The following is a 15,494-nucleotide window of genomic DNA, read 5'->3' on the forward strand; positions in this document are numbered from 1 at the left end:
CCCAGGGCAGAATCAAAATTCTGCAAAAAACTGAATTTCCACATCTTTTATATCTCATGTGGGTTTTCTACATTTTTTTTTTAGCTGCAACATTAATACTGGCTTGGGTGGTTCTTCCCCCCAGCCCCCCATGAGACTCAAATTCTTGCCCATCCCTCCTTCAGTGACTAATGGAGACCAGTGCCTTGACTACTGCGTTTGTGTTCTCCAGATGCTCAGAAAGCACTTGGACATCCTCTGGCATTCAAGTTCATTAAAAAGCCTTGAGCAGTGGAAGCCATCTGACCCCAGAAGCCATGGAGGGGGCTGGCTTGAAGCAGCTGATCCTGCTCCTGCCAGATTGATTCAGATGATGTCCTCTGGAGGCCAGAAGACACGGGCTGGAGCGGAGGGTAGCAGGGAGGACATGTCTGCTTCTGCTGTAGCTCACGCATCTGTGCGCAGAGCGAGAGCCAGCGTGCCGAGAGCCGCAGGCAGGCGCTGGGGGACGGGGTCAGCTCTGTGGGGAGCTGCACAGTGTGTTTTCTGTAAGAAAACTGGGGATGCAGTCCTGCTGCGAAGAGGAGAAGGCTACAGCTGCGGCACGCATTTGTCACTGTTGCTAGGGTAGCACGTAAGACACCCACGCTAGCCTAAAAAGCAAAACAGCACGCATGGGAAATTTCACGCAGCCAGGAGCCTTGCGTGAGAGAGGCTTGCTCTGTGTCAGGTGCTGTGTCCTCTGCTGCTGAACCGGGTTTCACAAATCCCCGAAAGATAACTCTCTGTGCATGCAGTTTCTCTGATTTTTTTGGAGGTAGCTGTGCCATCCAGCTAGGTGTGCGTCTGCAATACTTTGTCTTGTAATGCTCTGCCTTCTGCTGCTGAGGAGGGTCTGCAATGCCTCTGCTTGCTGACGGTTTCAGGAAGCGGGACTGTGCAGCACGAGGCAGTTCTGATGCTTCTGATGTGTACCGAGAGAAAGGTTCTGCTTTCCTTCCTGAGCCAGGTACGCAAAGCCAACCCTGCTGTAATAGAAGAGCTGCATGCTTTTAACCACTTTTCTAACGTCACTGTGACCATTTTCGTCTCCTTTTGCCCTGAGGTACTGTGTGTCTCTCTTCACCCAGTGTACGTACACTATAGAATCTTGCACAGAAACACATCTTGGAAGCTGTGAAAAGCGCAGACCCAGCCCTGACTTGCCTATTGGGTCCAAGTGCTCCAAAAGCAATAGGTCATATATTTTGAAAACTGTGCATGAGTCCCTCATTTATGACTTCCAAGGCATGCTTTTGGTCCTTAAATTAGGCAACTATTTTACTACCACTACTGGGCACTGACCTGCCGTTTGATACTGGTTTACTGCTCTTTGGAGAGCCATTGATCGCTATGTGGGGTCAGCAAGCGAAGCTGCGACAGGCATGGATCACATACACAAACCAACATACAGGAGGCAGCAACTACCGTGGTTGGCGGGAAAATGCTGAAGAGTGACCTAAAAGCCTCTGTGCCTAAAGCAAAAAGGGTGTCTGTAGCTTTGATTTGTCAAACTGACTGGGAGAGCTGTCTCCTTCAGCAAGAAATGCAGCGGCCAGACCTCCCTCCATGTTCCTGGACTCACTCAACGTACATATCATAACACTTGCAGAAACCATCCCTACCCAGAAGTCGCAGTGGAGCAGCAACGTGATGGATAATAACTTTGTTCTCCCTCCAGCACCACAAAGCATTTGCAGAGGAGGAGCCTGTTATCCCTTTCTTTTTTGATCTGGAAACTGAGGCATGCCAAGGTTAAATGAACTGACTAAGGTTGCATAAATAGCCAGTGGCAGAGCTGAGAATAGACTCCATATCCATTTCTCCAGGATGAAGATCTAACTCTCAGACCTGTGTTGGGGACATAGGCAGGCTACCAAAACTATACATCACAGCTCTATAGAATATGACATTTTTAGAACAGGCTCAACCCTGAACTGTTCTAAAAAAGAAAAGAGAAAACAGAGCAGGGAGGGAGAGGAGGGGAAGAAAAGCAACAATATTTTCTTCCTATGAGAGATCCTTCCTGGGCAAGAGGGTAAAAATGGGATTCAAGTGACATTTATAAATATTAATGGACTTCTAAGCACTAGCACATTAAAAAACTTCCCAAAGACCAAAGCCTGAATTAACTTTGAGTAATAGTTGCTGGAGACCTAGTCAAAAATAAAGCAGTGCTGTGAAAAAGCGCTAAACTTTCACAGTTGTTTGATATGGCTAAAGTGCAGCCATTTTTCCTCCATTTCAAAACTGTTTTAGGGAAATAGTGCTTCTTTCGCTCCTCCCTCCCCTTCCTCACTTACTCTCTTTCCCGTTGTGTATCTGAATGCATTTTTTTGCATTTCCATTTTTATTTTGCATTCTCTATTCACCCGCCACTGTAGCTGCTGGGATTCATCATGCAGCTTATCCCTTTAGTGACTTCAGTGGCCACGGAAAACCTGGCCTGTGAAACACTCTCCTGCCACGAGGGCTCCTGAACTCAGTGCAAACGTTTGCAGTTGAGGTCACCAAACACCCGTGACAGGCCACGGCCTGAAACATCTGGTTTCAGGTAGAGCAACTGTCTTGGATATTACCTTCAGCTGCCCTCCACTGAAGTGAGACTCCTGGAGAACTGGATCAGATTATCAAGAAACTTAAAGAAATTATATGTTACAGTATTTAGGTGGTGAAGATGGTGATCTGATTTCATCCTAGGTATTTTGCCCCTTCCAGAAAAGTTCTGTAATGGTGAAACAGTATGTATCATTCCAGGGAATGGCTCGGTTAAGCAAAACCTGTAATTTTCTGCTTGGTTCTCAAGGGCAGTTCTAGAAACCTCTAATTTCAGTCAAGATTTGGTCAGAGAGAGGGTCAATTCTTCTAAAGTATTTAAGAAGAAAGGTTCATAGCTTTAAAGCTGTTTAAAGACATGACTTCCCAGGCAGTCTAAGTCAGAATCCCTTTTGACGTCAGAGAGAATTAGACTCTACCTATGTTCAAGTATCTTGGCTCAGTCACCTAAATGCATTTACAAACCTGGCCTTAGCAGCTTTCATTAGTGTATTGGCAGGTGTCTGAGCACAGAGAGCACGTTGTCCCCCACGTTAGGAGTATCTGTTAGCAATGTACTTATTGTCAGTTAGGTACAGCACGGAGCATATTCTAACCATGCCTCGCACTTGGCCGATCCCTCCTCCTGGGAGGCACCTACCAGCCCAGCTCAGCCCAGCCGCCATCCAGGTTGTGCAACCTGCAACTACAGGCCCAGGGCAAAATAGCGTCACTGCAGGCATCGAAACATTAAAATCTTTTCCCTCCATCACAGCTGGCAGAAAGAAGGTCTGTGCTGGCTCCCCCTCTGCACTGTGGCAGCTGCAGCCACAGTGATGTCCCCTATGAAATAATACTCACGGGAGGAGGCAGCACATCTTGTGAGCCGTTTGGAGAGACACCCATGCCGAGTGACTCTCCAGTGCCTGCAGACGGGCTGGCTGCTTTCGGCCAGGATGGGCTGTGGATCAGCTGAGGCCTCCCAGATTTCCTTGACGTGGCACGCTCTCAGCGTGGTCTTGTGCTCTGTCCTCTCCCTCCTCCTCCCTAGCCCCAACCCAGTCTGCTGCTGCCTTTCACAAAATCCATAGAAATATAATTATCATGGAGATGTCTGCCTCCAGTGATTTTTTTCTTTGGAAATAATTATAATTGGCTGTGGCAGTTAAAAACTTATCGGCGTAGACAGATGACAGACAGCACAATCACATAAGCTTCCCTCTGAGAAAATAAAGCTAAAACCCATTTATCATCCTAGTTGGGAACAAAGGGCCTTCCTCCGAAGAGCCAGGCTATGAAAACACAGAGAGAAGACTGTTATGCTCATGGATTAAATCTGTGGTAGGTAACCAAGCACAAGCAGTCCATTTGCAGCAGGATGGTACTGTGGTAATTATAATAATGCCACTTCTTTCATCTGAAGAATACCTAGCTAGGGATGTATCACCCCATTCAGAGGCAGTGACCAAGGCCCCAAGAGGTTAATTACGCAGCTGGGAGCCGTGTGGTCCTCAAGAGTGACTGCACCACAGACACAGAAAAATGTAAGCATATTCTCATAGCATCTATAAGGGCTACTTGCATGGGGATTCCAAGCTGGGCACGGATCACTTATTCCTGGAGTAAGTCATTAATTTCCCTCTCCCAGAGGGCAGAAGAGTTTTGATTCTTAGGTGTATCTCCAAGGCACAAAGTCTCCTGGAGCCATCTTTCGTGTGACAGCTCCCGTGCCGTCCCCGGGAGGGCTCTGCGCCCTCTCCACTCTGCTTCCTAGCGGAGCCTGGGCAAGGACTGTGCAGCCCTTGTCCTCCCTCCATCTTGGTTTAGCGGCTCTCATGCTCCGGCGGGGCAGGACAATCCAGCCACCTTGCCCACAGTCCAAATACTCATTTTTTCCAGATGATTTTAACAGCCCTCTCTGGGCTGAATGGGTTTCTGATGGCACGCAGGTTGGGGTCGGCTGGGAAGGTGAGTAGGAGGGATTCTCTTGCTACTAACTTAAAACTATAACCATTCCTGAGATATTTTTAAGAAAATGAAAGCTGGGTCAGGAGAATGGTTGTCCTATGGAAGCTGTTGACTACCCAATACATGTGAACAGATGATAGCCTCAAATTCCATGAGATATGCTTGGATCTAACGGTATTTGCATAGGCACAAAGAGAAATATTGTTAGCATGCAACCAGTTGTTGTATGGGGGAGGGCTGAGAAGGGGACGCAGAGGGGAGAGAGAGAGAAGGACAGAGGAATACCAGAAACAGAACTGCACAAAATGTTTTCTGTAGCTCTAGTTCCCAGAATTTACAAACAACCCGCCAACAAATTCACTGACTGACATGGCACAAATGTCACAACTATTTCATTTGGACCAGTGCATGCATTTCACCGACAAACTGTTCTGCCTCTGGATGAAGTTGTGGATGGTTTCTACTTTTTTTTTTTTTTAAATAGCCTTCTTGGCTCCCAACAGCGTTGCTTGGTTAGATTTCCCCTTCTAGCTAAAAAAAGAAATTAGACTGATCTCTTTTGGCAGCTGTGAAATGGTTGCATATTGTGTATGTTTTCTTGATGAGCTTGCATGAAATGGAATTTGGTTTGCTTTTGATGGATACTCCACTTTTAGCACAATGTCTCCACAAGATTAGCAAGTGTTTCATTTTTTTAGAGAATTTTTATGTGCATGTAATGTCATGTATGCCATTTCTATACAGCATTATGAATAGCACATAAAGCTGCTTGAACAGGGAAACGGAACTGATTGAGGAATGTTTCCCCAGTGAATGCGCAATATGATTTGTGATGGTGTGTAGTTTGCTAATCACAAAGCTTCAGTCCATGGCAAAAATTCCACGAGATGCAGGTTTTAATTCTCACCACTTCCCAGAGCCAAATTCAGGAGCTGTATAATATATGAAACTGGCTGTGCTGGGTCTGCCCTAAGAGCAATTTAGCCCCGTGTCCTGTAACGACGGTGCCCAGACGTGGATGCCTGGGGAAGAGGGCAAATGTATACGGTAGTTCTTACTTTCGCGCTTCCTCAGCCTCCAGTCTTTTTTTAGCTCAGGCTCCCCGAGCTCCCGGTTTCTGTGTATATTAGAGCCCACAATGGAGAGAGAGAGGAGGTGCAACTTCCACTGAAGACAACAGATATTACACTGAAAAGCACCGTGGGTGAACATGATTGCTCTGTCTTCTCGTACGGTTATGTGCATGAGCCTCAGTCTAGCCTGTGTTTCAGGATAATGCTATTATTAAGAATAAAATCAATGAATGACAAAGGAGATGTTCTGAGACAACGGGGAAAAGGCCAAAATGAATATAAAGGGGTAATAATATTATACGAGATCTTTATTATTATAATATTATGAGATAAAGTGGCTGGCATTCTGCCATTCTCTTATCCAGTGTTTAATTTAGCCATGAAGGTCTTTTCTGAAATTATATTCCAGAGAGTGTAGAGATGGGTGGGGGGTAAGGAGTTTCTCTCTTGGAATTAAAAGCTTTTGTGAGGTGGAGGTGGGATCATTCAATTGTTTCTCTGATGGGACTTCTCAAGATCAAATTGAAATGTAAGAAACACTAAGTACTGGAATAAATAGCAGAGTATTTTGGCTTTAGTTATTATGTACTGTTGGCCTGCCTGCTTGGCGAAAGTCTTCAGTACTGGCAGGAGCCATTAATGGGTAATGGGGAGTCACAGACTCTGGCCTTGTAGGCTGCAGCTGGATCACCCGCTGAAGCTGGTGTAACTGTGGATTGCCAACAAAAAACTCTGCCGTGCCTTCCTTTCCTCTGTTTCCCCTACTGCGTCTTCCCAAGGTGCTCCTGAGCTGACGACTGTGCGGGGTGGGCGGGCAGAAGAGGCTCCTACAGGATTAGTTTTCAGGCTGATCTGTGAGCTGTTGCAGCTCATCACACTGCTATAGGTTGGCAACTCCTGGGCGAAAGTGATAGAAAGTTGCAGATGAGGAAACAAAACGGGCGATTGAACCTACCCACCAGTTAAGCTAGCAGTAAAGCTGAAGTCCGAGGGCTGTATGTTTGTTTTTTCCTCCTGTGACTCCCGGCAGAGTGCTGCATCTCCAGACAGGGTTCATCCCAATGCCTACCTGGGCTGAGCGGCTGTTACAGCTGGGGCTTACGAGGCTTTCAGAGGCAGTGCAGGCAGCCCACGAGGCATTGCCTTCTCCAGCTTGGTGGATCTCCGTGGTGCCAGGAGTCTTCCCAGGCAGACTGGCCCAGGCCCAGGGCAGGGAGACATATGGTTGGTGTGTGGCGCTGAGGCAGGGTGCCAGGGATGCAGGCAGCACTCCAGCTGAACCCTAGCTTGAGCTCTGCAACTGGCTCGTTTCAAGGAAGGCACTTTGGCTTCATCGTGTGGGCATTTTTCCACCTGAATTTGGTTACACAGAAGTATTTTCAACCAGCTTGTCATCACAGGCCTTCAGTTTGGAGTAGGGACAAAGAAGAAACGAGAAAGAAGTTATTTTCTAAGTTATATGAGGCAACTTTAAATTTAGCTTATGGCTCTCCTCAAAGGAGCAGGTCTCCAAAGGATGCTTTTACAACTAAATTTCATTTAAAGATAACTGCCTTTAAATGTGCCTGAAGTGATAATTGTGGGTTCTGCCCTTTGACACCAAATTTGAGCTTGCAAACAGGAAAAAAAAGGAAGTGTTTAACAGGAACTCCACTGGAGTTACCACTGTAAAATGGCTTCAGTTTTGTTTGAAATTTCCCTATTGCTTGTAAAAATTATACCGGACATACAACATTCAAGAATGAAATCCTGTTTATCTACTGAATAACAGCGAATAAACGCAGTTCATCTCCAAAGAGGGAGGGGAGAAAAAGCAAGAGGGAAAACCTAGTGTCCCAGGAAGGGTTACTGTAAGAATTTTTTTACCCTTTCCTTTCAAGGTAGTAGCCAAACAATGACAATTTTATTGACTTGTAGCTGTTACAAGTAGGAGCTTGCTTGTACTCTTGCAGCAGTTTACACTGTGCCTATCTGTTTTGCTGTGGCTGCAGCAGACAATGTAGTATCTCCCTGCGTAACTGCTGGAACGGCTTCAGCTATTCAGAGATCAGAACTGGAAGAGCTGCTGACAAAGGAGGACTATGCAAAAACCAGCATTATTCCAGCCTATTCAGCATACTGGGCTCTGCTTTCCTCCTCCTCCTCCCCCCTCCTCTTGTCCTTCCGTTTACAATTTCCTTTGCCTGTGTAACTGTTTCTGAAGTTGCTTAGCCTCCGTCCTCACCTAACCTTTTGACTTCCCCCTGTTTTTTCACCTCTCCTTATTTCCTTTGATTTCTCCTTGTGGCTTTTGGGCATCAAAGGTGGTTCTGGTAAACGTAAGGTTTGTTTGGAGTGTTTGTGTGTGTGCGTATGCTGGGGGGAAGGTACTGGGACTTATGTTAGCTCATGTTAAGGCTGCAGTGAACTCCAGCTTGATACCAGTCTGTTCTTCCCACCCTCAATGCCTCTTTTTCCCTCTTCCTTTAAGCGAGCTGCTCCTTTTTCCTATCAATCAGCTGTGCCTTTGTCTTGCTGTTTGCTCTCATAGCAAATATACTTGCTCCAGTGTTTTTGCTTCCTTGCCAGCTTCCTCTGCAATTGCAGCTACCTTCTGCCCCTTCACATCACACAAACAGCCTCATCCAGCTACTGATGACTCTTCCCATGCTGCAGCCTTCCTGTTTCTTTTCTGGGATTGTTTCTCCACACGGGTATGTCCAGTTGTTTCCTTGTGTTCACCAGCTTTTGTCCTCCAAGTCCATCCTCCACGAGAGTGATCACGACTACCACATCCTCAACCTCGCCTTTCTTCACTCCACACACTGGTACTGTTGCAGATGCCGATAGAGTCTCAGTTCTGTTTTCAGCTCTCTGCAAGGCAGAGGCACTGCGTATGAGCAATGCCCTTCTCTGCCTGAGACAACTTTTCGTAGAAACCCTCATCACTTCCTCCTGACTGGGTGACATGTACGCCCAGAAATATGATTTCTGGGGAAGAGCAAGGTGTGGCTCCACAATATGAGTGATATAACTGCCCTAGCTGGTCATGTGGTGGGAACAGAGATCAGCAGGAAAGCTTAAACACCGTTGGTTCCTGGGTGTCCTGGTAAATGTAATGCAAAACAGCCACTCAAAATAGCAACTGTCACTTCAAAAATATGACTCATTTTGACACTTTTGGCTGTTTAACTGTATAAACCATTTGTAGGGCTCTAATGACTCAGTGTGAAATCTTGCCTGCACAGCTTGTGAAAGGCGAGGTCAGTGCTAGAATTAGCCCCAAACCGAGTCCACCGTGACACTTCTCCTAGGGAGGCAGTCCCGAATGAAAGGGGACCCTGAGCGCGGGCAGCTGTATTCCAACACGGGCTGAAAAGCACCAAGAAGTGACTTCCAGTACTAACCTGAGCAGCCGCTGAAAACAGACGCCTTTTTGTGTGGCTTTTGTTTTCAAATGGCCAATAAGAACAGATCAGCACTGGCACCATTGTCTGTAATAAATGTGTTTTCACCCAGTGGAAGACTGTGGCATGTTGTAAACAATTATGGCACTGAGTAAAGCACAATCGATCACAGAAGTGCCACAAAGGATACATTTGCCAAAGCGGGGTTTAAAGATCGGGATCTGTATAATGGAGCTAGCACACTTAAGACAGTGAAAAGGAGGTATCGGCATTCTCTGGGATGAAATATAAAACGGAATGTCATGAAAAGACTTCATTGCCCTTTACTGTTGTTGCATTTTCTGCATCACAGAAAAGCTCTCTCTTCTTCTTGTCAGAAGGTCCCTCACTCTGATAAATTGGTATTTTGTATTCTGAGTAACTGAAAAATAAATGCCATGTTTCTTCTCAGTTGCAGACTTAGTCTACTGTTGTGCGGTGAGAGATCTTTCTGTATGCGATGGGTCCTGTCCATTGCTATATTCTTGAAGCTTTATGTTGGAGTCATCGCTAAAATCAGGAATGGCAAATTCAGGTGTTCAGAGACACCCCACAATATATAGCCACTGGATAAAAATCTGGGTCCTACAGGGAATATTATAGCTTTCTAAAGGCCATATCTTCTCGCATTTCTCCTTTTCTTCCACCCCTGGAGAGAACATCTTTTTTTCACAAATGAAAGGTTCCCTCCTTCTAGCCAAACCTTACGCTGATAAAGGTCAAGTTAAGCTGCTTTGAAACTCTGGGTATCCATACAGCTCTTCAAGATGCAGACAAGAAGGAAGTTTCTTTCCAGAAGCAGGTGGCTGAAATATAAGGGGTTTTGAAAGCTGCACCACAAAGATGTCTCTTCTGACAAAGAGAGAAGCAGATCCATCCAGAGTTCTGAGGCTTTAGGCATAAAGGTAACCATGTATGAAGAGAGGTGGTGTAGATCTGAAAAAAACAAGTGAGGTACAAAAGCTAATCCTGACTCAGAAGAACATTTAGCCTGACCCCAGGAACAAGCCAAGAGATCAAATCTACCAGGAGAAGACCTGAATTTGTGAGCAGCTTGTGTTTTATTTTCTGCTTTTAGCTTGATTCATTCTGGGCACAGAAGTTACCAACTGGCTTTATCACCACTTTCTCCTGCCCCTGATTAGAGCAATCAGCGAGACACTGAGTTTTGATTAGCTGCTTTTAGCAGAAGGGTGACAAGCACCATGGTGTTCGCCTTCCTTCTGCATGTAGCTGTAATTGCAAATTCAGTCAGCCCAGCCTTCTACAGTCTCCTACAGGGTTTTCTTAAATACTCTGTAGAGGAGTTAAGGCTTATATGATAGGATTGGTGGGGTCAGCTTCCCGCTTCTGGTCTCCTGTTGATGTCAGCAGGCCTCCTGGCAGTGGCTGCTTACACGTGGCACTCTACAGAGACACACTGGGTAGTTTCCACCCAGGTTAGCAGAAGCTCAGACAGACTGACCTCATCAGTTATATTCGGGTCATATCAAACTTTCAAGTATTTGGCAGGAAGTATCATCACCGAGGAGTATGCTGTGCACCTGAGAGGGATGAGGATTAACTAGCAGCAATGAAGGGAATATAACTAAGTGAAGGCATGTTTTCTATATTTAACCAGAGATTATACACAACAGCTTTTTAAAGGAAGCTTTTTCATTCCATCCATTTGAATTTGTTAACTGTATATCAATCCTGTTCACAACTGAGAGAAAATCTGACTTTCAATTGTTTATCTTCTCTAAACACAGTTAGCTGCAATTCTGTTTTTCAACAGAGACCTCAAAATCCAAACACAGTATTAAGTACATTCTTATTCAAACAGAAATGTCGGAGTACTGGAGTATTTCTAGCAAAAAACCTCTCCAAACCTGCCGCACTTAGAGTATACCTTTCTGCCCCAGGAACGAAGTCTTCTCAGAACAAGATGTTTTATTCTTTATTGCCAGTATGATACAGCTGAAGATGATAAAAATCTTCAGGTATGTTTTACTTGGGCTTATAATATGGGCACTCTACAGGCTGTAATGAAATGGCTGCCAGACAGATTTGTACTAAATTAACGAATGACACTCTGAAGATCACAGTTTGCATTGTTTTTACTGTTGTTTGATTAGCATTTGTCAAACTCGGCAGAAATTCCTCCTGCCATTATACTGGGAACTTGTGCATTTCCTGAAACAAAGGAAACGATGATCAACAGATGCTGTCAAACCTCTTGAAACCTTCTGCACCACTTTTTGGCACTAGTTTTTTGGCAAAATTTCACAAATGGCCTGGCTCCCTTGGTCTGATTACTGGCTTGTATTCTTTCCCAAATGGATTATTTGAAAGGAGGTAAAATGCTCATGGACCAGCAATGCTGAGAGGATAGAGAGAACTCTCAAAAACCTTACAAAAGTCCCTCTCCCAAGATACAGTGGGAAACTTCAGCCGTAAAACTAGAAGAGGGATGGGAAACTTTTGGTCCAGGGGATGCTTACAACCCACAGTTTAATTCTTCATGTCACTACTAAACAACACTAAGATGTCATCTGAAATATTGCCATCCTTTGAAAGCCACAGAAACAGGAAAATATTTTGAATGAACAATTGCAATTAGTGAGTCATTGAGAGGAATATTATTAGAAATAATTATTCTGTACCTCTGACCTTAAAATGTTCATCTTTGTTGATTTTTACAACAGGTAGCTAAGACATGTGTGACTGTCTCAGCCACTTCTCGGATGGAGTACTGAGATACAACCACTCTTAATTACTTAAGACCAGGAGTGAAAAAGAACAGAGTAAACCTAGCCAGTAAGTGAAAGACTAGCATTATTCCAATTGTTATGTACTCCCAATAAAAAGCTCTCAGCCCTGCTCATACCAGCATTTCCTGGGAATAATTGTTTGCAAAATGGTAGGGCTGTTACTAAGGAGGCTGAAAGACAGACATTTCCAGCAACACCAAGCCCTGGAGCAATAATAGCTCAGTATTAGCTAATACCTGAGAAAGCCCTGGTCATGGTGTTTGTCAAAGGGAGAAATACATTGAGAGGAGGAAATGGCAGACAAAAATAACTTTTGCAATCTCTGAGCCTCCTGTGGAAACTCCCCACCTATGAACAGTATTCATGCAGAAAAGCTGGTGCTCTTATCCTCTGTTTACTTAAGTTCACAGGTACTGATATCATGGGCCGGGCTTTTCCCAAGTTTTAATTCAAGCCTTTGTCAGAAATCACCCAGCCATTTCCTGAAACATTAATACATCAACCTGAAAGTGGAAAGCAGCGCTGCTGGAGGATCTGGGACAGGGTATTCACGGGCACGCCGTTATGCCACCGAAGCCTGCTGCTGGTTTCGGCCCAGCGACAGGCAGGAGTACGCGCGCCGCGTGTGCGCACACACGTGCAGCTGCCTCGTGGAGGCACACTGCAGCACTGACATTCAGGGAGCGGGCTGAGAGCCGGCGTGAAAAGAAACAACATCGCACTAATTTCTTCTTTTTTTTTAATTAACATTCGCCAAACTTGGAGACAAGCCCAGGCTGCAAAATTTGGACGCAAAATTCAAAGAGCTCAGAAGCTGGAAGTGTTCACATACAGGCTCTTCATTTATGCCTAGTCTTTATTATAGGTCACACAGAGATGACTTAATTGCTCTTACTGTAACTTACAATTAGCAGTGATTTTTTTGTATGTCATAGTGCACAGCAGAGCTATATGCCAAAAAAAGTGGCAATGTTTAATAGTAGGTTGGCATTTGTTTCCCTTTTCGAGAAAGAATTCTCCTTGAAGTCCCTCTCTGTCAAAGAGGGAAGGGCCTTTCATGCCATCAGAAAAGAGTGAGAATATTTTGACTGGATCTGGAAGTAGTTTGTAACAGTTAGTGGTTCCCCAAATTCATGTGACCTTCTGGTTCACCTTCCTGCACAGCACTCACCGATGCAAGCGCAGATGATTAACTTGTGTCATTACCGAAATACTGAATTCTCGGCCTATGATTGAAAGCCACTGTTCAACTCTCACAATGTCAGTATTAAGTCACTCACTCCACAGAAGGTTCTCTATGTGAGAATTGGATTAAGAGGTAAAAATCCAGCTCTTACTTTGCACTTTTTGCCAGAACAGCCCATAATATTCAGCAAATCATGCCGTCTGCTGACATTAGAAGAGAATGGGCATTGGAATTTATTTATTAAAGATGGTAATGCATGTAACATCACTCAAACATCCTGAATGGCCGGCCTGCGAACAGCACCTCTAATAGCGTACCGAGCACTAAGGCGACTTCCAGCTCCTAGCAGGGCACTTGCATCCTTTACTTCCTGGCCTAGAGATAAGACAGCCCAGGGAAGTAAGACATAGAGTCATATTACAAGGTTCAGAGGGATTTCAGAGCTTCAGAAAGAAGTAATACATTGCTAGTGTTCCTTTTCTGGAGCTTTTGGAAGTACATGCAGGAGAGTAGGCTGGCTACTGATAAGCCTTCCTCGGCCACGTGTCTCCAAGAGCCAAGTCTCAGCTCTCCCTGGGCTCACACATGAGACCGAACTATTGCAGTCCTCACAGCAAGGACAAACCCCACCTCCTTCTCTGACCAGAGTCTGCAGATGAAACTCCTTGTTTGTCCCTCTGTGCTGCTCCGGGATCTGTCTACAGCTAGCTTCCACCTGGCTTCTAGATGACACGTAACAGTGACACCATGCCTCCATGCTGATGTAGTTCAGAGGACTGAAAATGTGAAGATACCTTGGAAGAGGAGAGCTATATATAAAAGTTAACTCCTAGGAACAGCCCTTCTGCCCCAAATGTTCTTTAGAAGAGACACTGTTTTATCACACAGCACAGCTTCACGTGTATCCTACTTAGGGACACCTTCATTTTGTACATCTTCAGTTCCGACATTGCATTAGATAATGAGCAGTGTGTGAAATAATGTGAATCAAGTGATTTAATGTGGCTTCTGCTTCCTGCACTGATCCAGCAGCGGAATAATTACACAGATAATTGCTTTTTTAGAACAGCCTTTAGGCTGCTCGTGACAGACCTCATTGCTCTCCTCATGCTTTTAAAGGATGGTTGTGTGGCCACTTGCTGGATCAGTAAGACTGCTTTCAAAGCAGGGTCAAGTGGCTTCACTGTCGGAATGGGCAAATGCCATTCTTCGCCTCATGACAGTTAAGGGCCACATATCACTCTTGAGACAACAGAAGCGTCCTGCTTAGATTAATGCAGTTGCAGACAATACCGTGAAAATAATGTTGATTAATTACATATAATTAGCACGCTATTTTAGAATTACTTTGGCATAAAGGAGGCTAGCTTTTCTTCTGGAGATTTTTCTACCACATTAGAGGGTTTTTGGCCATGCTTGTCTCAACAGATTCACTTCTAATAGAATAAGAGGCTCAATTCATAAGGGAAGGTTTTTGATTAATTGTGTTTGTTATATTAGCATGAAGGAGGAGGGCTTTTTGGAAAGTATTTACATAAACAGCATTTATACAGCACAACATTTGCAATCCAAAAGCGTCAGTGAGCTGCTTTGCAGGCAATGCAGAAGGGGATTGCTTTATCTTAAGCTGAAGTAAACCCACTGTTAAAGTAAATATGCAGTAGCAACACCACCTAACAAAGGGAACATGAATAATAACTTTTCTAATTTAAGCTGTATGTGGGAGGATATAGGTAGGCAGCAAAAGAAGTTGGAAACCGATTTCCAGTGTGATTCATAGAGATTTTCAGCTGTTGCTTGCCCAGGTAAATTATAACGGTTGACATTCACATACAGCTTTTCACTTATTAAAATCTGATGGGTTTAGCGCTTTTTCTTTTTGGCAAATGAAATACTGAAGCACAACAAAGTTAAGAAACCGTCTCATGGTACTGACTGTGTCAAGCGTCTTGGCTTTCAGACACAGAACTGATCCACTGATTCTGCAAAATACTGCTCACCTTTAAGTGAGAGAAATTAATTGTAAGATGAATAGAATTGCCTACAGAAGTTAGGGGAGGATTTTAATATCACTGGACTTGTACCGATATTGTCCATCGCTAATGAACAATGGTAACCAAAAGGATGTACTAGTACTTTAATAAGGTATTTCTTTGTTCCACACTCCTTCATTACCAATAATGACTAGAATCACTCCCTACCTACACATTTACTAAGACAAAGGGAGCTCCCAGTTGCCATTACATTTCCAACCCCTTCCTCCTACATTTTTCTTCTCATTCTGTATTACACAACTAGATTTGGCAACATTTTTCCTTAACAGAGATCAAAACTAGGTGTTCTGACACAAGAACGGAAAAGAAGAATAATCCCAGTGGTGTCCACAGAACTCTACTACATACTATAAATGAAAGGAGTGTTTGACCCAATGCTAATACAAAGTGACTCTGAAACATGACACATGGAAAAAAATTAGAAAACTAACAGTAATTTCCAAACAGTAGTTCCCACATTCTTTGGTCTTATACAGATTTTG

This window comes from Strix aluco, chromosome 2, assembly GCF_031877795.1.
Source record: "Strix aluco isolate bStrAlu1 chromosome 2, bStrAlu1.hap1, whole genome shotgun sequence".
In the NCBI taxonomy this organism is placed as follows: Eukaryota; Metazoa; Chordata; class Aves; order Strigiformes; family Strigidae; genus Strix; species Strix aluco.